The sequence below is a fragment of the Triturus cristatus genome, chromosome 11, assembly GCF_964204655.1.
Source record: "Triturus cristatus chromosome 11, aTriCri1.1, whole genome shotgun sequence".
Lineage (NCBI taxonomy): Eukaryota > Metazoa > Chordata > Amphibia > Caudata > Salamandridae > Triturus > Triturus cristatus.
Genome location: NC_140594.1, coordinates 986,069,592 through 986,094,025, shown reverse-complemented (window position 1 = coordinate 986,094,025; position 24,434 = coordinate 986,069,592).

Here is a 24,434-nt window from a genome sequence, read left to right as displayed (position 1 = left end):
AAAGGGCTTTCAGCATTCTCCCTGGCCTCACTAGAAGAGAAGCAAAATAGTAACAGAGGTACATTTTTTGACCAGAGTGGTGCAAGACGTGCCCGACCTCCCCTCCACCGTTAGAGTCCGCCTGAAATTGCATGTAGGTCCTTAACTGCTTCCAGTGCATGAGGGTGATGACCAGTAATCAGAACAGTTAGAATGACCTGGAAGAATGTTCATTGTTACTGTGTGCAAACTCCACTTACTAGCACAATACCAACCATGTCATGCTCCCAAGAAGATGAAAACAACACAGACACGTTTCAAGCCTTTGATGTAATTCCTGCTTCTTCAACAAGTAGCTCATTCAGTTCATGTAGCTCTCCAGAACCTTTAAGTGGATCTTCTGTGTGCATCCCAAAAACTAAATTAGAACTGTTTGCTTGGTTAAATTATTATATGCATAACAAAATTGAAAAGCATGTACTCAAGACAAAAGAAGTGTACATTTTCAGGACTCAGAGACTGATGTTTGAAAAAAAACAGTCGAATTTCCAGTTGAATTTCCAATTTTACAATTCAAATCATCAACCTGGGTAACTATAAACACTGTTATTTCAGCTCTTGGATACCCCTCATGGTCAATGTGTGCTTCACTAATACAAATACAAGCTGATCTTTGAGTGCTGAATCTTGCGGCTTTGTGGAGACTTATTACTGCCATGGTGCATTGCAGCTATGTCTGTCATGTATTACCCATGTAGAGGTATTACACATTGCTAAAGCATGTTTACATTATTGCTCACAATCGTGCCTGATACTCTGAAGTGATCACTGCTGATAATCTTGCGTGAAAGGCCACTAATGTAATCTTGTAAGATATGGTCACTATTACAGCTTAATAATATTATATACAGTTGGCGGATAAATTGAGTAGAGAAGTATATTGTTAACTTGCATTATATTTAAGTTGATAGAATCAATTCTGGAAGTTGAATAAAGCATTTTTTATTGATGAAAGAACAAAGGTGCCAAGCAGTGAGCAAAATTTGTGTAGAATGAACAGCCAACTAGTGTGTTGCCCCTTTACGTTGTGCAGACCTAGGGTTTTCTCAAGGCTGTGATACAATACGATATAGAGTGAAGATAATACCATGCAAACAGTAACACCAAAAGTGTACCACATCAATCACGTTAGAACCAAGGAGCCAATGGGGAAAAGTCATCCAGTGCTTGTAGTTGGTCAGCCATGCCCGTCCCAAAACCAATATAAAGCCAAGAAAAAGAAAAGAAAATCAGAAAAATAAATGAAAATATGTACAAGATTATTCACAGGGCATGTCATCCATACACAAGTATTCAGTTATGCACGCTGACAACAGATGATGTAATAAAACAGTAGGTAGTAAGTACAATGTAACATATTTATAAGTCAATCGATTACATATGTAGATTTAGGGGAAAGTTAAATGACAAGTACAAGGGGCGCATACATAGAGTTGTTCAATAAGTAGTAATCAATGTTATATGCAAAATAGCCATAACTCAATATTACGCCACAAAATGTGCATGGGTGCCATCAACAAACATAAGTAATAATGGATACATTCAGAGTCCAGCACCATTCCGTTGCTGGAAAGGGTGGTGTTTGCCAATGCAGGGTCATCAGGAGGGACCAAATAAGAAACTACAGTCTTCTGTACAAGATCTCTGTGAGACTTGGCATCTTTTGGTGTGTTTCCCCTTTTTGTTTTCTGACCTCCCGGTTTTGACTCTGTTTTTGCTGGTTTAGTGAGTCTGCCCACTTTCTCACTGCTGTTAAGTGTTAAAGTACAAGTGTTTCTGTGGTAAAGTGTATTATGGATTGGTGTTTCCATGATTGGCATGTCTGACTTACTGGTAAAGTGCACTGAGAGTGCCAGGGCCTGAACATCAAATGCTACTAGTGAGATTGCAGCACTGACTGTGCCACCCACAGAAGTAGCCCTGTAAAGGAAACTCAGGACTGCCACTGCAGAGTGCGTGCAGTTTGAATCTGCCATGTTGACCTGGCAAGTGCACCACATGCCAGGCACCGACCTTCCCTCTTCTTACATTTTTGTCACTCCTATGGTAGGCCATAGGTACCCCTGTGAGCAGGGTGCAGTGTATGTGAAAGGTAGGACATGCCCTGATGTGTGTGGCATGTACTGATAGTGAAATGCTGCCACTTTCGTTTTTTACTATTGTAAGGCTATCAGTCCCCATAGGATGGAATGGGGAGTTTTCTTATAACATTTTAAAAGCATAACTGCCCATTTGAACAAGATGGGAAAATAAAGTCTGATATGCCAAAACTGAAAATGCTAAGCTGCATCTTTTAGTGAGGGTGATTTTTACATTCTGGGTTTGAAAATACCACTTTCAGAAAGTAGGTATTTTCTTGTTTAACCATCCAGTGTGCCTCTGCCAGGTTGTGTATTGACTGGCTTTGGAGTGACAGGGGCTGGGGATGTGCATTCTATTCAGACAGCCACTTGGGAGGATAAGGTGTGTCCTGCCTTTCCAGGGTTAGTCAGGGATGGGCTGAATAGACCTGGGCTGCATTCAGAGTAGGAGAAGGAGATTTCTTTCACACTTGAATGGGCCTTGTCTGCCAAGGACAATGCTATCTCCAGCTCCTGCCAGGAAGCTGCACCAGTGAGGACAGAACTGGCTTTGGCTGGGTAAAGACACTCTTTGCTTCCAGAGAACAAAGGATTTTGTATTATAAGAAGAAGGGCCCAAACTTTTAGATCACTTCTGGGAATCAAGAGGAACCTTTGCCAAGAAGTAGAGCTGGAGAAGCTGAGGAGGAATACTGCCCCTGTGCTGATTGCTGTCTGGCGTTGGCCTGCAGTGGCTACTTTCTGCCAAGGAAAGGAGAAGGACTTTGATGTTTGCTGTGTCCCCTGCTTGAGGAAGATGTCCAAGGGCTTGAATTGACCTTGCCTCCTGTTTTGAAGTCTCAGGGACACAAAGACTTCACCCCCAGTCCCCCCGAACTCCTTTGCTGGGAGTTCTGACCTGCTGAGAGGTGCCTGCCAGTGTTCTGGGCCTCTGGAGGTCGTTTTGGGACTTGAAACTGAAAGAACTGGGAAAATCAATGCATCGCCTATTTTCGACACATCACAGCGGTGCGAGAAGGATTTTCCGACACAGCGCCTGCTCCCAGCTGAAGTGTCTGCCATGCGATTTATCCTGTGCACCGATCTTGGACGTAGGAGATCACCGCACCAATTCTGACACAGGCCTGGTTGCAGAAAAAATTACACTTTGTACCGGATTATTATGCAGCGCATTAAAGCATCAAGTCTGTTGCATCATTAGGGGATGCAGTAAGAAACCAACATATCACCTCCCCACGCAGTAAGAAACCAACGCATCACGTCCTCTCAGGTAAGGAACCGACGCATCACCTCCCCTGCGCAGCAGTAAGAAACCAATGCATCACCTTCCTGTGACCCTTTTTGCTTGCATTTTTTGACGCATCCAAGGTACTTTGTATAAAAGTGTCACATCTCACATTTTCTTGGAACAGAACTGTTTTCTACCATTTTAAAGTCATTTTTAATTACTGTATTGTGGATTTTTGTCGTTTTGGACTAGTTTGGGTTAGATAAAGATTACTTATTTTTCTAAGCTGGTGTGGTGTCCATTTGAAGTGTTTTAACTGTATTACTGTATGTGTTCATAAATGCTTTACACATTGCCTCTGAGATAAGTCTGTCTGCTCATGCCAAAGTACCAAGGCGGTGAGCAGGGGTTATTTTAGGAGTGTATCCCCCTTTTCCTGACTAGAAGCAAGGGTCCCTATTCGGACAAAGGCACCTACCTCTGCAAACTAGAGGACCCCATTACTAACAATTTTGAATTCCCCTTCTCAAATCAACACCTCCGAATGTTACCATGCTTTAAAATACATCAATTCACAATCTCATCCTTATCAAACACTCACCTAACTTTATGTCCAGGTACTTGAACTAAATTCATTTGGCTCTTCCTTAACCTGATTCTATTAGTTTAAATTTCAAATTTGGATTCCCTTCCAACCGACCCTATCAAAATTGGTTGGTCGGAAAGGAATGTGAACGTGCAATTCCGATGCGGTCGAAATAGCTCTGACCGACGATCGGAGCCGTTCCCAACTGCATCAGAATTGAGGCCTAAGTATAGTGTGAAAGGGTGCCTTATTCACCAGGTGGCGTTAAGCCACGTTAAGTATCTTACCACTGCCTTGTGAATAAGGCAAATCCCTGATCACCACAGGAACATAGATAAAAGTGACGTTCCAGTTTCAATAGGGGCTTGTAAATATGCCCCTAAGTGTCTTGCAAGAAGTCAGGCAGCGAAAAAGCATTGGAAAACCAGAGCCAACTTGATTGTTATTGCCAGGAGAAGAAGAGCACCTCAGGCAAACTCGCCAAAAGATAATACTCAGCTGCAGAGGGTTCTGGAGCTCTTCAATCCTTACCTAACACGTGGCTGTGTTTGATGGGTCTGTCTGTCTCAAGGTGACTGGGAGAGGGCAGAATCAATGCAGTCACTGCTGCAAGGCCTTCTTCATTGTTGGGCTAGTCAGTCAGTCAATCACTGTGGTTCTGCAATCTCAGGGAACTCCTTAGTCTCAGGCAATTGAGCCTCACAGCAGCAGGTGATCAGCTGGGCCCAGGTCTTCTATAACATTACTCTTTCTGATGTTACATCTCTGGTTGTAGTACAGGCATGCACAGAATCTCTCCAGTGGTAAAATGACCAACTAATCGGAGAATGTACATGCAGTTATCAAGATTAACTAGAAGCACATAATAATCAGAGTAAACATATATATTCACCTTCTTGAGAAGGGTGGACCACAGTGACCCTAAGGCAGCTGGAAGTGAAGCTGGTAAGTCCAAAACTCAGGAAATAGTTTAGGTCTCGTCTGAGCAGGAAAGTGGAAAACACAGCAATACAACAACAGTCCAGAGAACAAGGTTAGCATAACAGGCAAGGAGGTAGAGAAATCATAAAGTGAAAACAATACTTAGGGGCCGATTCCGATCCGGTCGGAAATGGCTCTGACGGTCGGTTGGAGCGGTTCCGTCAGCATCGGAGTGTCCCGTTCAGATTCCTTTCCGACCTACCCATTTTGATGGGGTCGGTCGGAAAGGAATCTGAACTGGATTTCCGAATGGCCTCCGACGGGCTCGGAGAGCCCGGCTGCCATTCGCAAGTCCTCCATCAATCCCTCGTGCGGCTCTTTCCGGCTGAGTGATTCCGATGGAAGATTGCCACAGCCTTTCTGTGCTGGCCTTTTCGTCACAGAAATGTTGTAGGAATCCTACTTTGGAGGCCCCCTTCAGGCCCCCCATTGGTGCAAGGCATCTGAATGGCAGCCTAGGGGGTACCCATGTTGCCCCACTGTTGATCCCTGCACCCGGTGGCAGGCACCTTCATGTGCCTGCCACAGGGGGCAGGGATGAACTGCACTTCTGCTCTTTGCAATGAGAGCATGCATTCCATTCTGAATGCATGCTCCCATTGTATAGAATATGACTGCGACTGAACAGGGTTAACTTGTATCCTACTTGCTAGGTCTGGAACCAATGACAGGGGGTCGTTCGGTTCTAATTCCCAAATGATGTTGGACGGACTAATTTTTGGGCCCTTAGACAAAATATTAATTACGTTGGTTTAATTTGTGCAATTCCGGGTATTTCGTGTTATGCTAAATAATACAATTATGCCACTTACTTCATATAATTATACACAATTCCAAGTTAAAATTTGCCATGCGTACACATGAGCAATAAAATGCGAGCATGTGTTGTTCATGGTGCTTTGCTTACATGCATCCTTACTCCAAAAATTGATGCAATAATGTATTCTGTTCTAAAATATACCACATAATGATTGATTTGCCTTTCATGTAAATACGTGTAATTTCAAACTTTAAATAATGACGCAAAATTAAATTGGGCACATTTTGCAAACCCCTAGGGAAAACACAGCCAAAACAAATTCCAAAAACCAATGTCAGAGTAACAGGCAAAGTGTTCAGAATACAGAGGAATCGTAAAGGGGAGATATAAAAAAGGTGAGGGATTAGAAATGGTTAACAAATTAGGGAGAAGAGTCAATACAAACACGACAATTGCCAGTCAGCTTCCTAAAGTCTTCGTGATGCTTAAATACTGCCACTCCCTGTTGTAATCCAGAAGTCTAGCCCTTGACCCAGGCTGGCTTGCTACTCATGGTTCGCAGTCACCACAGGCAGTCCACCACAGCCTTAAAGACATACGCCTTACAGGTGTTGTCAGACTATCTTCAAACATTGGCTATCTTGTTGATTCCTTACATCCCGTATACCCAGGGCCTTTTCCCTTCTTAAATCTTTGTCATGCCATCCTTCAAAATTAACAATTACCTTTTCCACAAAAAACATTAAAATTGCATTGAGAAATGTTTCTTTATTTTAACTTTTCTCTAGAATGAAGTGTTGGCACATGGCAGCCTGTTTTTGTGAGGCTGTCTTTCTTCATTTTAAATATTGAAGACGTGATAAAGATTTAAGAAGGGAAAAGGCTCTGGGTATACAGGATGTCAGCATCAGTGGACACCTGACCTCCAGCCATAACTCTGAATAAGTCCCAAAATCCCATGTCAGTCTCCTAGCTGTATTGCTTATAGCACTAGAAACTATATCATTAAAGAAGTCTCACTGAGGAAAAAAAAATGATGACTGGAATGTTTTAATTCACCTCAGCCACTAATAACAGCTCTTGACTGCATGGCAATCCATTGTTTCCTGATCACTGAGCCACTAAAGAGGACAAACGACCTCGCAGTTCAGCAGGACAAGGTCTAACATGTACATGTATTATCTCTTTCTGTAATGCACAGAAAAGTTATAAAACCAGGATATGAAATGAAATACACCTAGAGTAACTAACAGTAGTTAAAATGCATTCATGCATTTACATGTATCACTTAAGACTTTAAGACAAAATGTGTGGGTACAATAATGTAAGAGTTTCTTGATAATTCAATCTGCACCACACTGATGGAATCCTCATTAATGAATGGCCTGTGTTGGTTTGTATTTCTGTTGAGAAGGGCATGGTCTAGCAGTTTGTAAATTCCTGCTTCTATTGAAGCAGTTGAAGAAAAACCTACAGCTGATTTGTATATGGTTCGTCCCATTTTGCAACTGGACAGAAGAGCTGACAAACAATGGAATAATTCCAGTGTTTTGGAATAATTCAGGAATTTCCATCTATTTTGCTTTTGCTTTCTAATTCAATTGCTATTTATAGGTACTCAAGCTGTACCTCACTGATGAGCCTAATGACGTGGCCATCTTGCCACATGCACAGCCACGTTTTCCAAAATTGGTCAGACGTTGACTGCATTCCCATCGAGTGAGAATGCGACATAGCAGTTTAGGCTGGACAAAGGTGAAACTGCATACATTTTTCTCCTTGTAAGAACACAGACAAGCTAGAAAACTATTGTATGGAATGGAAGTCATTAACAGAGATTCCTATTCATTTTGAATACTTTTAACTTTTAATCCTTCTCAATTTTTGAGTTCAAAGGAAATGTCCCTGATTTACTCAAAGCAGGGTAGATATGCTCAGAGTTAGGCCACATATTTCTATGTTATCGGGACTCAAGACTGATACCACAGTGACTCAAGGTACTGATGATACCCAGCGAGGCTTAAATTGGTTTGGTTTTGCTTATTCATCTGTTTAGATATGAATGGGCTACCAATTTGTGCTGGATCATATTCATTTCAGCAGGATTATGACTGATTTGTCTATGGTTGCTCCCCTTTTGCAAGGGTACTGATAAGTTAAACATCAATCAAATGGAGTGAAACCAGACAACTACAAAATTAATCAATGCAAGCATTTCCATCGATAGGAAATTTGTTGTCTATGTGATGTGCCCAAGTTGTGTTGATTTGCCAACTGCCAGTGAGGTACACCTTGATGATCCCCCAGCAAAACCAAAAACAGTTGGCAAGTGCTTGTGTCCCATTGAAAGACAAAACCCAAACAAATAGTTATGGGTGGACTGTTTCTATTGAAGCAGGAGTCCAGTTGATTTTGCATTTCTTTCATTCCCTTCTCCAACAGTGCAAAGAGGCTGTAAACATTATGGAATGCCTCCAGATCTTATTGTTGAGCTTCTATTTAACTGAATTGTGTACACCATCACTTTTTTGCTGTCTAAATCTGTCAAATAAGTTGAGGAGGTACGCCCAAAAGTGGGTTTCTTGCTCTCAATACTATAGAAAATCACATTTCATCTCACTGATGAGGCTAAATAATGTGAAAAATGGTCATGGGTTGTTTGTGATGACACTCAGAAAGGAAGTGGCCTTGCAGTGCAGGCTGGACTGTTTTTCATTGAGAAGGAGCCAGGCTCATTAGCACATGATTTGCCCGATCTATAATATCAAAAATGAGCTAAAAAGGATGGCACAGAATTTGTAGTCCCCAAAGTTTCAGATTGAGCCAATCATGTTCACGTGTCACATTTTATTTTCTAAGTCAATCACCCTAGCTATTATGGGCATGCCCAGGAGTGGAAATCCTGCTCACTGTGCCACAGACACTCAACTACACCTCACTGATGAGGTGCAACAAGGCAGAAATGAGACTGGGATAGCTTGTGTTTTTTTTCCAGACAGATTATGCCATAGCAGTAAGGATCGGACACTTTTTATTGGAGCTGGACCAAAGCAATTTGCATATGGTTGGTCTCCTTCTGTGAAGTCTGGGGTAAGTTAAGAACTGTTAGATGGAATGTTATTTAGTAACTATCATTGGTCCTGATTCATTAAAGCATTTCCATATATTATATTTTTGAGATCCTCAAGAAATTCTTGATGAAATATCACAACATTTGCATATCCCTTCTGGCTTTAAAAAATCTTAATGATCATCTTGCATTGCAGTGTTCCAAAACAAACAGTACTCTTTACATTTTATAATTCTTTTTCATAGAGGTGGTGCCCACTTTAGACTTAAAAGCAGACACAGTGAGGTTTCCGATTTTATGATTCAGTACTCCAATTTCGGGACAGTAGTCTTAAATTATTTTCCTATCTCAACAATCTCTTAATCAATAAAATTCCTGTTGCTCTTTTTTTCATTAAATTGAATGGGGTCTCTTAATTGTGAAATTTCTCTGAATAATCAAGACTTTTCACTGATTTACTTTATGTTCTTGATTTGCTGTGATTCAATGTGTGCTATCATATGAGCACATTTCTTTCTCTCCTTCCTCTTCTGTGGATTGTCTCATCTTGATTGAAACAGCTAAAGGTCAACTAATGGCAAATAATGTAATTTTTATTTGCATATCATAAGACCATAACAGAACAAACTAACTAGCCAATGTATCTATTGGGTACTCGCATATTGCGCATGCAATTCCCAATCATTTCTTTGGGCCTCTTGGCCCATAGAAATGAATGGGAAGCCATCCCTTAATTGCAAGTCGCAATTTGTGACTCGCAATTAAGGACTGCCAAGGAATCACAAAATATTTGCTAATTTTTCATTACATCTCGTTTTGCGATTCTGAAATAGCGATTTTCTAAAAATCGCTATTTGAGAATCGCAAAAACATTCTTTGATACATATGCCCCTATAGCCCCTGCTTCATTTACATAAAGCAGACCCCTGTACACCATTACCGACTGAACTTCAGTTCAATGTGTCCTGCACTTCATGTTTTCTCATGTGCTTGTGTTCCACTATTAGTAAATGTACTCTCACCACACAACTTTTGTTCAAAACCCATCCATCACTTGTTTTTACTGCATTTTTAACATCTTCTTTACTCTCATAGCTTTGGTAAACTTTGACCAAATCAGGTGCACTGACTTTCAATCAATCACTCAAATAGATCTTTACACTCAACACCCTCTTCTTGTTATCAAATTAAGCTTTCATTTATACTTGTTTCTCTCATTCACTTCTCATCCATTCTTCCACCCTTCTCCTCTTCAAACCTTTGTTCCATTCCACCCACCCTGAACTCAACTTAGTATTAGGTGTTCTTTTTTTGAGCAACTCAAACGGAGATTTCCCTGTAGTAAAATGTGGAGTTAAGCAATGGGCAGTAATGCATTTATGTAACGTTTCCCTCCAGTTCAACTGATAAGACTTTGCCAACTGGATACATTCCTTTAAAGTTTGTTCATCCTTCCCACAGACCCATTTGTTTGTGGATGATAGATGTAACTCCTTTTATGTTTTATTCCACAATTCTTAAAGTACTCCTCAATAGTATTGGAACAAATCTAAGGTCTAATATCTGATAGTATGCTTTGCAGACAGCTCTCTCTTTTAAATACACCTCCAACAATTTTATTACACTGCTGGATGGCACATCACGTACAGTAAATACCTCAACCCATCATGAGTAAAGATGAATTAAAACAATCAGTAATGGTGTTTCATGTTCAACTCTCAAAGGTCCCACTAAATCATTTGCTTAACACTACTGGGGGATACAGCTTCTCGACCTGGTACCACTTCTCAGAACAGATCATTATCTGATCCCTATAATTCTCAAGGTACCTGATCCTTTCCCCACCCCCAGAGATGTGAGGGAGTTAAAGATCAATTATGGTGTAAGTTAAATCAGGATAGTTGGAGAGGAATTTTTAACAATGTCCTCACCCAAACTCCCAATAACATGATATGGAATGGTTGACAGAATTTCTAGACCAAAGTATTACTATGAAGACCATGACTAAAAAACTGAAAAATAAATTGCCCCTTGGTATTCCTCACACCTCAGAATCCTAACAAAAGATTGTAAAGTCATGAAAAGGGCATGGAGGATAGAAAATACTATATCAGGAGAAAGGAAAGACATATCACTTTGGAATTAGACAAGCTCAGGCGTCCTACTTTGCAAACAAGATTAAAAATGTAGTAAACTCCCCAAAGAATAGTTTAGAATTACCAAGTCCTGGCAAGGGGCTACTAAAAATGACATGGTGTCAGAACCTTCCAGGGATAGGTGTAATGCTTTCGCTGATCATTTTAACTGTAAAATGTAGAAAATGTACCAATCATTTAAAAAGGGCGATGAACAGAATATTTCTGGCCTAGGAAAAGATAGTAAAAATGTAGGCCGGCCCAACCTTTCACATTTCCCTCCTCCATCCCCTCTCCTTAGAGGAGTTTACTACCTTTTTTGAGAAAATTAAATCTGAATCTCTGCTTGACCCGGCACCAATGAGATTCCTCACACTTGAGCCAGAAATCATATTTCCCATTCTGTTAGAATCGGTAAACCTTCCCCCTGAAAACAGCATGGTGCATTGACCATGGAAACATGCAATGGTCAGAGCCGACCTAAAGAAACCTAATCTTGACCCATCTTGTTTTGACAATTTTCAGGCTGTTTCCTTGATCCCCGGTTTAAGCAAAGTGGTTGAAAAGTATGTGAATAAATGTATGTCGAAGTTTTTGGAAGACAACTCAATTTTACATCAGACACAACTGGCTTTCATCCAAAGCACAGTACAGAGACTGCACTTTTAGCAGTAGCAGAAGAGTCAAATATGAGAATGGATCAGGGGGCAACAGTGGCCATTTGCTCCTTGATCTTAGTGCAGCCTTTGATATGGTTGACTACTCTATATTTATAGATAGAGTTAGTAAGCTAGTATCAAAGGAAGAGCCCTGGATTGGGTTGGGTCCTTTTTAAAAGAATGTAAAATACAGGTCTTTGACAGAGATTGATTCTTGGAGATCCTGCCGTTGGAATGTGGGGTTCCTCAGGGGTCTGTATTTAGCGCCATGCTGTTCAATGTTTATCTTCAGCCTTTGGCAAATATAGTGGCTCCTTTTGGGATTTCGATAGCCTCAGATGCAGATGACACCCAGCTGCACCAGTGACCCCTCTATTAGGGTGGAGGAGCGCCACCCACCCCACCACCACTCTTAAATAAAACAATAATAAAACAGGATTTAAACCAATTTGATTATCGTTCTATTTTAATCCCCCCCAGACTCTCCCCCAGGACGAGTCTTGGGGCGGGTGCAGGGGGATGACACTGCTGTGACAGTGCACATGACGGTTTGGCCAGTCTGCCTAGGAGCACAAGTTGACAGCTCTCAGACCAATCCTGACGCGGCTTTCATGCAGTGTCAGGATTGGCCACAGTGCAATCTTGGAGACTGTACCCAGAAGAAGAAGACTGGAAGAGTGCCTTGCGACGGGCGGTGGCTATGGCCTGCCCAGTCATTTTGGCAGGCATGAGACAGTCTGCTACTGCCCAGCTGGCTTTTACATCCTGTCTGGATCAGGTAGCCAGCTGGATGAACAAATCTTGTTTGAAACTCAATTGAGCAAAAACAGAACTAATGATATTTGGGAACAAGTCTAAGATTCAACTAAGTCTAGGCAGGCCTACCAGCCTAGGCTCCCCCCATCTCCTAAGCCTAGCATAAAAAGCTTAGGGATGTGGCATGAAGACACACTGACAATGGAAGCCCAGGCCATAAAAACGGCAGCCAGTTGGTTTGGAATCATATGACTGCTGCGCAAGAGTCTACCCATGCTCCCCCTAACTTTGAGAGGTTAGTCCTGTCTCGTTTGGACTATGGCAACTCCTTATATTTGGGTTCCACAAAAGGCATTTCAGAAACTGCAGGTTGTGGAGAATGATGCCACAGGCACATTGCTTAGGCTTCCTAGATCACAGTCAGTTAGGCAAGGCCTGAGAAACCTCTACTGGCTTCCCATTGTCCAAAGCTTGAAATTTAAATAATTATGCATTGCGCATCAGGCTATACAAGGCCACGGTCAGCCCATCCTGCAACATCTGGCTCCTTCCTACACTCCGAACAGATAACTACTGTCCTCGAACCTACACTTAGCTTCCATTCCAGCTAACAACAAACAAGAGGAGGTGGACGGTCCTTTGGTTTCAATGTAGCAAAGATTTGGAACTCTCTACCGCTTGCTATTTGAGGGACAGGAAATTAGCTACACTTCCGGAAAGCGATTGAGATATGGCTTTTTAAATAACCTAGTCGCTAAGGTGCTTTCACTGGGTTGACAGGCTGCTGCCTCTTACTCACAGCTAAGATACCTTTGTGTCGCCATATGCTCTATAAGTCTATAAATAATAACAAAGTCAAAGACCGGCTAAAATGAACAAGATACTGTGTGAACGGTTCATTCCCTTTTACCTTCCAGTAAATGCTCATTAAAAATAACCATCAAACCTCTAGTGAAAAATAAGTGGAATCTTAAGCAATTATGTTGTGAGAGCTCAGTTGGTTAATGCTATCACTTTAGATGCCTGTGTGTAACCAGAGAATTAAAGAACTGATTGGCACATTGGGGAATAGATACAGGCCCAATGAGGTCCCAGCCTACGATTGAAAGCACTGTGAATATGCAACTGGGCATGTAGACATTGTATTTTACACAGTATAAGGCTGCTGAAAAAACATGCAAACATATTTAGGGCCCCATTACGATGGCTGGCGGACTTTGTCCACCCGCCACTGTAACGGAAAACGGGACTGACCGCCAGAGGTGTGGCGGCCCCGCAAAGCCAAAAAGGGTGCGCCCGCCACACTGGCGGGCACATTCTGGCTTTTAACATTGCAGATGGTGCAGCTGGGTGCAGCTTCGTCCGCAATGTTAAAAGTGCATGCTTTGCATTGCCATGCACAACTTGACAGGCACCGCGCATGGGCAATGAAGGGGGGTACCATAGGTACCCCCAGTGCAGACACCCACCTCCCACACCCACCGCGGGCCCGCAACGGACCCCCAAAGTAATTTTCCGCATTCCTTTCCATGGCGAAGTCTCCGCCATAGAAAGGCATTCCCCCCGCAGCCATCGTGCACCCCCACCATATTATGGGCTTTTTCTGCCCGGCCGGCAATCGTGACGATTGCCGACTGGCAGAAATGCGGCGGACGGACTTTCCGCCCGCAGTCATAATGGCTCCCTAAGTGTTTAGGATAAAAAGAGCTTTCAAAATATATATGTTTTCTAATATGCATTCGGAATGAATCCAGTGCATTTCTTTTTTATAAGGTTTCTTTAGAAAAACGAACTCCAGAACCCATCTAGTTGCATTCTTACATTGCCTCTCAGAATTAATAAATGTTTGTCAAAAGGAAGCTTGAATTGACTTCTTCAGTTAAAGCCTATTCTTGGACAACCTGTACATACATTTATGTTTATTTCAGATTGCCGGCACCCTGGAGGGAAGGTTTGTTTTCTTTAACTATCTGCCTATGTTTAGGAGAGCCTACCTTCTCCTAGATATATAGAGCAGAGGCACTGGACGCAGGAGGCTCAAGAGATGTTCTTCACAGTGCACCTTCTTCTGCAGTGTTCAGTTTCCATTCAGAGCAGTCAGTTATGAACTGAATCCTGCACACTATTTCTGCAAATCTTGTGCTGATAGAGAGTGCAAGAACCAGGGTTCTACTTCCTGCCTGAAGTCCCTAACTCAATCACTGGCACAAAGAAACTTGAGTAGGCCCCCTGCAAAGTACATGGAGTGGGCCCCCCATTCTCGGATCCCAGTCAGGAGCTCTCTCATCCACCCGTGTACAATGTCAGTGGGGGCCCCATGGAGCTCGGGCCCCCCGCACTGTGGGGGCTACGGGGGCTATTATTACAACGCTGAACTCCATCCTTCGTTGTCTTGTCAAAGGGAAGGGGGCGGTGCATATTGCATGGCCCCACCTCTCCCCACCCCACCCAGTGATGAGTTGTGAAATAGTGGAGTGTTGTGTCTTCAGGCCCTGATGAACATGTAGCCACTGGTGCTACAGATTTTATTCTGTAATGCCCTGGGATACCTTTACAGACACAGTGCCAAATGTCATGGCTTTGCTAGGCTGATGACCTCAAATACCTCTGGGCTTTCAAATGTTTCAAATGTCAGGCAAAAATGTAATATCCTGACATAGCATACCTACTCTACCTTAGCTAGCCTATCATACCTAACTTACCACATCTAACCTGCCATACCTAACTTACCATACTTAATAAACCAACCATACCTATGTACATTGCCTAACTTTTAATACATCCCTGCCAAAATGACCTACAGTATTTATCTGCTGTGCCTGCTAACCACACTTAACCTACTCTCTACTTTGATTGACCTACAATACCTTCCATACCATTAATGTATTGCTTACCATTCCTAGCATACCTATCACACACAACATACCTAACTTAACATATTTAGATGCCAATCTAGTTACCTAAGTATGTACTTATCAGCTACACCTACATACAATAACTAACATACGTGCTTACCATACCTGCAACACCATACTGACTGTCTTAGTTTCTAACCAAGCATAATTAACCTACCATACCTGCTTACTTTACTTAACATTCCATACCTAATTTACCCTTCATACCCTACCTTAAACTAGCATACATACTTAAATTACCCTACTTAATCTACTGTGCTTAACCTACCTCTACATTTGCAGTATTTATGTTTTGGCTGCCCACAGGTGATGGGATTGTGAAGAAGAGTCATTACATCCCTAGTAACAACTTAAAGTAATGGATCCTGCTACGAAAACACTAGGGTCCAACTCAAGAGACCTCTCATAACAACATAACATATTGCAGCTTGGATAGTGAAATTGCTGACTGCAACTTTTGAAGGGCTTGAAAATGTTAATGCCATTTTATCTGTAATAACACGTATTAGCATTGCCAGTGTGTGTTTGCCATTGGAAACAATTTATCCAGCCTTAGGTCCTTAATCAGCCATCAAATTGTAAATCATTTGCTTCGCTGGGCACCACTGGTGTGCCTGAAATTGGGGAATCATCATTTGGTCTTCCCATCCAATAGTATGAAAGGTGTTACCCCATATACCCCATCTACCCTGACCATTGCTTTTGCAGCAATTATAGATTTTAGCATGCAGTTGCTGCACCTAGGGATGACGCCTTCTTTTTCATCCAGTGAAATTAATTCAATTGCCCGAGACAGGTTGTGGCATCAACATATTTCTATTTTGCCGTATGATTCAAAATTCAAACATTAGTCACATATAGTTTTTAATAATGACCAGGAATCCTGGAATGTGTGCACCTGTTTTTAGGGATGCATATAGGGGCTCATAACGATGTCGGGCGGAAAGCCTCCAACCAACAGTTCGAATCTCCTTGACTGCGTCAGAGCACTTCCGACAGACTAGGTCGGTTTACAGTCCAACAACCTGATTACAATGTTCTTAGTCGGTTTGTAAACCTTCTGAGTCGGTTCCAAGTGACTCCAGGAGTATTCGTGCCGGTCAGAACCGCATTGTACACCTCTATGGATAGCGTTTATGCCCTCGGGATTATGATATTGATTTCCAACAGCCTTTCCGCGTTGGCCTGTCCGACAATGAAAGGCTGTCAGAAAATAACTTTGGGGGCCTATGGTTGATGGCCGCGGGGGTATCTGTGAAACCCTGTCATGGTTCATCATCTCCCTGCTTTCTGTCTATACTATGTGCATTGATTCCTTGGCATGCATTACACATAACTGATATGTTAAATATTGTATTATTATTTCTCAAATAAATTATGCTTTGCAAATTGCTTCCTGGTATGTAACAGGTTAACTCCATCTTGCACGTGCATTTCGTTTTGTAGCATAGTGTATTATTTTTGTCTCATTATCCTTTTTTTATGTATATATGCTGAAGTGTTCCAGAAGAGTATTCTGGAAAGTTCCAGTGGAGTCCTGAAGAATCCCCATCGTGTTGGGTGTGGTCTTAGCCTATAAAAGAAGACTGCAGCTGTGAAAGTGTGCTCCTTATCGAGGAACTTCCCAGCGGCCAGTGCATTGATTTAGGACAGCAGCTGTTTTTCCTACCTGCTAGTTCTTTCCTTTGTGCTGACTTCCTGAAGTGAAAAGTTAATTGCTGGTTCCCTGAAGTGAAGAGTTAATTGCTGTGGCTCTGAAAACTGCAGTTTTGATTTATCTAAGCTCCAGGAATCAGGTAGGAGAATTGCCTTCAATGTATTTTTCCAGCATTTGCTTATTTAAGAAAAATACATGGCTCACTCTTAAATAATGAGCAGCAAGTTTTGGGTTCAGGAAAGTTCATGAAAGTAATTAAGCAGCTTGTTTTCCTCATATTTTCTCTGCAGTAGTTCAACAGTGCTTAATAAAGGTTAAAAGGCATTTGGAGAAATACAATGTTTTAAGCACATTCTGAAGGTCATTTTTACAGTCTTTGATGGTTTTAATTCAAAAGTGGTTTATTAAGGTTAAATACATTTCCAGAGATACACTGTTTTAAGCACAATCTGAAGGTGATCATTTTCAGTCTTTGAAGGTTTAACAGAGAATTATCTGTTTACAAAAACCCAGTGAATAAGTATTTTTGCAAGTTGATGAAGAGAGATATAATCTCCAAAGACATTTATCTAAGTCAGCGAACCTTTTCAATTTAACAAAAGACAGTTTACAGACTTTGAGACTTTAACCCTCAAAAGTGAAAGCTACAGGGGATTAATAGCTACATTGAGAGTATTCAAGGCTAACATTTTATTTACAGGTAAGGACAATGGTAAGGATACAAATTAGAGCAAAAGTCATTACCATCAATATCGTAAAAGAATTTCATTTGCCTGCTGTCTCGTTCCAGGTCTCCCTCCCCGCAGTACCCTCCCTAATTACCCTTCTCCCAATTTGGCCACTCGGATCTTCTGTTTCTATATATACATAATCGGTGCTGCCAGAAGGTGGGCATATTGGGAGAACTGTTCCTAAGGAATCAGGCCTTGACAAACCCTGCACTGTGTGGTAGGCACTGTGGGGTGTCTGCGACAGGGTGCAGGGCTTTCCGCAAACACCTCATTTCCCCACAGGAACCTGTGTTATGGCCGGTTGTCGGGCGGAACACAAGCTCCCATAGGGAACAATGGAACTCCAATCGAACAGTGTTTGGTCACATGTTAATCCGGCAGTCGGAACCGCTGAGAGCAAGTCAGTCGGTCCTGAATATGATACAGTGTCGGGCAGAGGCTTTCCACCTGACATCGTAATCGGCCCCTTAGTTGGGCCTCATAATCTCTATATTTGTGAAGATAGTGTTTGTGAGAAGGAGGACCAATGCATCCCACACTGACAACAAGGACATCCTATCCACCACTTCCTTTCCGACATTCTTTTTCTCTCAGGTGTGTCTAAGTGGATACACCAAGTGACAGCAAGCTACAGGAAGCTCTGAATAGCCAGTTTCAAGTAGGCACTGGCCACTGTAGTGCATTCTAGAAAGAGTATAAAGGGTGCCTTCCCAGAAAAACCTCTAAGAGGTGATACTCTGCTCCAGTCTTGTTGCTGTATATTTGAACATGAAATATGCAGGGCTCTGGGAGTGAGCTGCTCTCCACAGAAAAAACTTGAAAATATAAGGCAGGGCACCCCTCTAGCACACTGAAAACCATCTTCACAATTTGCACGCTTGGATTCTGCTCCTGGTACTTCCAAATAGTGAAACGGAATGATGCTCATTACCTGTAAGGGGCCAAATCCGGGTCAGAAAGCGTTCCGACGACACGACCGGGACTGAAGTCCGACCGACTCGCACAGGTGCCGTCCGACCTGGCAAGTACGATGTGTCCCGGTCGAAATCCAACCGACTCACACGCAATCCATCTGAACTGACTGAAACGTACGGAAAACAGTGCCCCGCTCGGAAACGGACCGGAAACCTTCTGACCGACATGGAACGGCTATAGCTCCGATTGACACGAACACGCGCCGTACAACCTGCCAAGTACGATGCAATGCATTTAGGGCGAAAGCGAGTCACGCGGAGTCCAAGCCGTACAACCGATTCATACAGAACTGAGAGATTGGCTAGAAAACAAGCCCGTCGCAACCAGCGCATACGTGAAACATGCAACATAGCACAATGCAAGTGTGACCAACTCGGATCACCCCGCAAGTGACGCCACAGGCGTACGACCCAGTCTACTGAACGTCTCCGTCAGGCCCTAAAGACATCATGGAATTGATACAGAAAAAGGCCAAACAGGCAGTTTGAAAACCAAAAAAAAAAATCAAAATTCAAACCAAGACACACCCACAACTCCACCTATAAAAAGGCCAAAAATCCAGACCATGATCCCTTGCAAATCACACAGACCTGCAAACAGACAACACCACCACACTGAGACATACAGCCACAACCTACATACCACACACCACTAGCACCACATAATAAGCACACTCACAGACACCCAGCCATACACATACTCACCAACCCTCACTACCACACCCACCCACCCATCCATCTCCATCAACATCCATCACCATGCCCCCAAAGAAGAATCCAAAGTTCACAGACAGTGAGTTGGAAGTCATGGTAGATGAAATCATCAGAGTAGAGCCACGTTTATTTGGCTCCTTGGTCCAACAGACCCCCCTATCCCAGAAAAACAAGATGTAGGTGAGGATTGTCGACAAGGTAAACGCACTAGCACCTAGCATGCGCACAATGGACGACATCAGGAACCGGTGGTACGACATACGCAGGAGCGTCAAGAAACTAATCGGCAAAGAACATGCCCTGAGCGACCGCACTGATGGCGGCCCTCCTGCCAAACCAGTGCATTTCACTTCTTGGGAGAAGAAGGTGCGGGCCATGCTCCCACCAGTTGGCCTCCATGGATTGCCTGGAATACCAGAGCCTGGTGAGTACACAAACAACTATTCCAAATTGTGATGTAATAGCAATCTGCACCCCCAGACAGAAATGTCAGGGTGACAGAGAAAACATTCACTGACATCAAGCCACATCAACCTAAAGATAACTATCCTCACATGTGTATGCCACCTAGAGAAACTCAATACCTGCAATGTCCCAGTAACATGTACCTAGGCCAATACATGTACAAACCCACTGACAAATACACCAGGGATTTGGCCCTAAACACCACCAAACACCGTCAGCCATCATGCTACCACAGTTACACACACTCCCAGGGAAGCGGAATCACAGGAAGGAAGGTTTTGTGTGCCAGGAAGGTGGTTGTAGCTGAAAGCATGATGGGTTTTGCAGTCCCAGCCCATAGCCATCATCACACATGTCCCAGGAGTAGCCTCATGTACCATGCTCACCTCACAGGGAGTGGCAAAGTACTGACAAGATTGCTGACACTGGCCTCTGGTGTGGGGTGCACAAGGCCTTGCTGGGACTTGGGCTCCAACAAACACCAGGACACCACTGTCAGACAACTTGAACATGTACTCAGACTCACTGTCATGGATGCATGGTCCATGGTGGCCTATCTGGTCCAGGAGGGAGGAGGGGTGCCACCTCAGACTACATCTCCCAGCAGGCCCTGTCACACACAAGCCTCACACCAACACCAAACAACACACCTGGGACTAAGCACAACCTGAGACCTAAGGCAAATCGACTTCCAAGATGCCTGACACTGGGCCCTGGGGGAGGAGCAGCAAGCCATGGTGCCAATTGTGTTCCATTGCAGATTGTAAGTACAAACATACCTGCTATGTAACAGGAAAGATCCCCATTCCCAAAACTCACTAAACTGAGAGCAAACTCACAGCAAGGCAATGGTATATAAAAACCACTCACATGCAGCAGCCATCTTGTCTGCACACATTCACTAGCAGGAAAGCAGAGTCACAGGAAGGAAGCATGGGTTTGCTGGGAAGGCGGGTGGAGTCAAATGCATGATGGGAGTTGAAGTCCCAGCCCTTTGCCATTATCACACATGTCCCAGGAGTAGCCCCATGCACCATGCTCACCTCACAGGGAGTGGCAAAGTACTGACAAGATTGCTGACACTGGCCTCTGGTGTGGGGTGCACAAGGCCTTGCTTGGACTTGGGCTCCAACAAACACCAGGGCATCACTGTCAGACAACTTGAACATGTACTCAGACTCACTGTCATGGAAGCATGGTCCATGGTGGCCTATCTGGTCCAGGGGGGAGGAGGGGTGCCACCTCAGACTACATCTCCCAGCAAGCCCTGTCACACACACCCCTCACACCAACACCAAACAACACACCAGGGACTAAGCACAACCTGAGACTCAAGGTAAATCGACTTCCAAGATGCCTGACACTGGGCCCTGGGGGGAGGAGCAGCAAGCCATGGTGCCAATTGTGTTCCACTGCAGATTGTAAGTACAAACATACCTGCTATGTAACAGGAAAGATCCCTATTCCCAAAACTCACTAAACTGAGAACAAACTCACAGCAAGGCAATGGTATACAAAAACCACTCACATGCAGCAGCCATCTGGTCTGCACACATTCACTAGCAGGAAAGCAGAGTCATAGGAAGGAAGCATGGGTTTGCTGGGAAGGCGGGTGGAATCACATGCCTGATGGGAGTTGAAGTCCCAGCCCATAGTCATCATCACACATGTCCCAGGAGTAGCCCCATGCACCATGCTCACCTCACAGGGAGTGGCAAAGTACTGACAAGATTGCTGACACTGGCCTCTGGTGTGGGGTGCACAAGGCCTTGCTGTGTCTTGGGCTTCAAAAAACACCAGGACACCACTGTCAGACAACTTGAACATGTACTCAGACTCACTGTCATGGAAGCATGGTCCATGGTGTCCTATCTGGTCCAGGGGAGAGGAGTGGTGCCACATCAGACTACATCTCCCAGCAGGCCCTGTCACATACACCTCTGCCACCAAGAACAAACAACACACCGGTGTGAGGCACGGGAGTGCACGTTTCGCAATGTCCATGTAAGTCAATTAAACTATACATGAGCTGTCCATGCACACAGCTCTACGTGCACAAAAAATGCATCTGATCATCAGGACAATGTTCCTAACCCACATTGGCACCTTCCTGTGATAATTGAAGACAATGCCATGCACATGCACTCACCATGAGGCACAGTACCAATTTCAATGTGTGTGATACGCTGATGTGTGCTGAACCACAACATACATTGTGTGTCTCTTCCACCCACAGGGGCAGCTGAAGAAACTGCAAGAACAGACGAGAAAGATTCCCAGTCCCAGACTCTGGTCGACACAGAGCTGGTCGGTGTGGATGCCTCTCACTCCTTTGATGACGACCACGAACGATCTGGACCCTCCGGTGTGGATCAGCGTGCAGCATCATTAACATCTGCAGACCCTGCCACCACTCCTGCTACATCTGACAACACCCAGTTGATCCCTACTAACACGGACAGACCAAGCCAAACCAACACCGAGGGCACAGCAACACAGGGCACCCTGGAGGTGGCTGCCAATACCACCAGTGCCATCACAGGAGGATTCCCAGTGTCATCTGTGCCTGCAACAGCAGGACCTGCTTGTGGGGGTGGGGGTGGTGGGAGTGGGGGCAGGCTGAGGGCACATCATGCTCATGGTGATGCACCCCAATCCGATCCCCAGTTGGGACGCATCATTAATGCGTACCAGCAATGCACCGGAGACTTTGGCCAGGTTGTGGGGCACCTCAGAGACATTAAACAACAGCAGGCTGAACATCATGCCAGATTGGAAGCACACATGTCGAGGGTGGAGACACACATGGCCTGCAGCGAGTCCAAGATGGACAAGTTGGATGATGTCACGGCAGTGCACAGAGACATACTTGGATGCCTACGTCAGATTGCAAACAACATGGCCCCACCTCCCTGTGTGCCCACTACATCATTTGCCACAACATCTGCAAATGCTAGAGGGAGGAGGTGGACTCTGATGAAAACTCGAGTGCACCGCCCCAGCCTGCACCTGAGGGGTTCCCCCCAAAGAAGACTAGGAGTCATCCAAAGAAGGACAAGTGAGAGGCAGCTGGCCATGCACATGCCCCAGGAAGTGAACACCTGTTCCTGATGTCCACCATTGTGTACAAACCCTTCACCTTGTCGACTGTCCCCAACTCTCCCACATGTGATGGAGGGTCTGTATTGAACCAATGGATCTAATGACTGTGGACTTTACTCTGGTAATTTCATCTACCAACACTACCAACTCCCCTGTGAACTTTGGATTCCCATTGCACTGTACAGCACTTCATGCCACCTATATCATTCACACACATGTATGTAAATAAATACTTCAACTCACAATTGTAGCCTCTGTGTTAAATTTAACTGGGTTTGTCACATATAGGTGATGATATGCTAAAGTAAGACTGCACAGGCAAACCACTAGAACAATCTAAACACTGAAATGTGATTTATGTTGAAGTGACAGATATGAGAGGTACACACTACTAGGTCAACACAACACACATTCACCATGCCCATCAGAATATTTGCCTCAGACATTGTGAACTGCAAGTACACACAAATGCCGAAGCAGTGTCAATCAGCCTACAGGTACAGCATACCAAGGATTATCAGATGTATGGACGCAGAAGAAGCCCACCACAAACAGGTGTACACCTTTATTACACACACACAACAAGTAAAATAAACATCTGATGCAAATTACCCTCACATGATAGTGATCCAAAAGTAACCAAGAATGGCAGACATGCCAGCACCGGGGTGTGTGGGATGATGCATCCGTGAACCATGAAAGGTTGCACTCTGTGACCGTATTGTGCGATTCAGAGGTAACATGTCACCAGACAACAGACAACGGACCCTGTGAATGACAGACACACAGCAGTAGTGAAATCACTAAATCACTGCATACATCTACAATACACATTTGTAAGACCTGGCACATTGGCGTGAGTCTCCCTTCCATTTTTTCGTTGTGCCTCATATGTTTTTTCTGGTGTTAGTTGCTCAGGGCACTGCTGTCCAGTGCCACAGTGCAAGTGCTCCCTATTGTAAATTGATGTATGATTTGTGATTCCATGATTGGTTGGTTTGGTTTACTTGTCAGACCCTAGTACAGTGCACCAGGAGTGCCCAGCGCTTGTAATCCAAATACTGCTAGTGGGCTTGCAGCACTGGTTGTGCCACCCACAGAAGCAGCCTGTAAACATGTGTCTAAGGTCTGCCATTGCAGAGCCTGCGTGCAGTCTGGTACTGTCATGCTGACTGGGCAAGTGCACCCACTTGCCAGTCCCTAAACCTTCCCTTTTCTTCATATCAGACACCCCTATGGTAGGCCCAAGGGCAGAGTGCATTGTAAGGATAATGTAGAACATGCCCTGGTGTGTGTGGCATGTTCTAATAGTGAATTACAGCCATTTTCGTTTTTCACTATTGCAAGGCTACCTCTTCTCCATAGGCCAGAATGGGCAGTTTGGTTATTACATTTTAGAATCCTAACTGACTCAGAGAACATGGTAGAAATTTGAATTTAGTATGCCTGAACTCAGGATGATAAAATACATCTTTTAGTGAAGTTGGTTTTAACATTCTGTGTTTGAAAATTCCACTTTTAGAAAGTAGGCATTTTCTTGTCTAACCATTCAAACCTGCCTCTGCTAGGCTGTGTGTATTC